Source organism: Citrus clementina, unplaced genomic scaffold (assembly GCF_000493195.1).
Source record: "Citrus clementina cultivar Clemenules unplaced genomic scaffold, Citrus_clementina_v1.0 scaffold_5, whole genome shotgun sequence".
In the NCBI taxonomy this organism is placed as follows: Eukaryota; Viridiplantae; Streptophyta; class Magnoliopsida; order Sapindales; family Rutaceae; genus Citrus; species Citrus x clementina.
Window position 1 is genome coordinate 14,992,209 of NW_006262201.1, and position 231 is coordinate 14,992,439.

The following is a 231-nucleotide window of genomic DNA, read 5'->3' on the forward strand; positions in this document are numbered from 1 at the left end:
TTCCAACCATAGAAGTTGGCTTTCAAAATGTGAAGCAACTTGTGCTATAAAATGAGCAATATAATTACAACCCCTAGGGACATATGTAATTGAGGACGAGTTTTGGTTTTTCATTCTAGCTTGAATCTCTGTAATTTTCCATGATATTTCAGTCTTGCTGCTCTTCTTGTTCAAAGAGAGATCCACCACTTTCTTTGAGTCTGATTCAATTATCCTTGGGAAACAATTTGC